This window comes from Apaloderma vittatum, unplaced genomic scaffold (genome assembly GCF_000703405.1).
Source record: "Apaloderma vittatum isolate BGI_N311 unplaced genomic scaffold, ASM70340v1 scaffold545, whole genome shotgun sequence".
In the NCBI taxonomy this organism is placed as follows: Eukaryota; Metazoa; Chordata; class Aves; order Trogoniformes; family Trogonidae; genus Apaloderma; species Apaloderma vittatum.
Genome location: NW_009718507.1, coordinates 1 through 253, shown reverse-complemented (window position 1 = coordinate 253; position 253 = coordinate 1).

Sequence of the window (253 nt, the reverse complement as noted above, 5' to 3'; positions counted from 1 at the left end):
GTTTTAAAAATGCGTTTGCCGCCTTGCTCTTAGCCGAAAGAAACTGAACAGGCAGGGATTTGGATTTCGGTGATTTTTATTTTTTCCTCCTTTCGTATTTTTTCGGAAATGGTGAGAATTAACACGGCTCAGGGCTTGTAGAGACTCGACAGCGTTGGGTTCGTTCCCTTCGAAACTTCTCTATTAAGGGCATCTTGGCGCTAAAAGCCTCCCCCAGGAGCCTTTTGTACTCAGAATATATATTATATATATT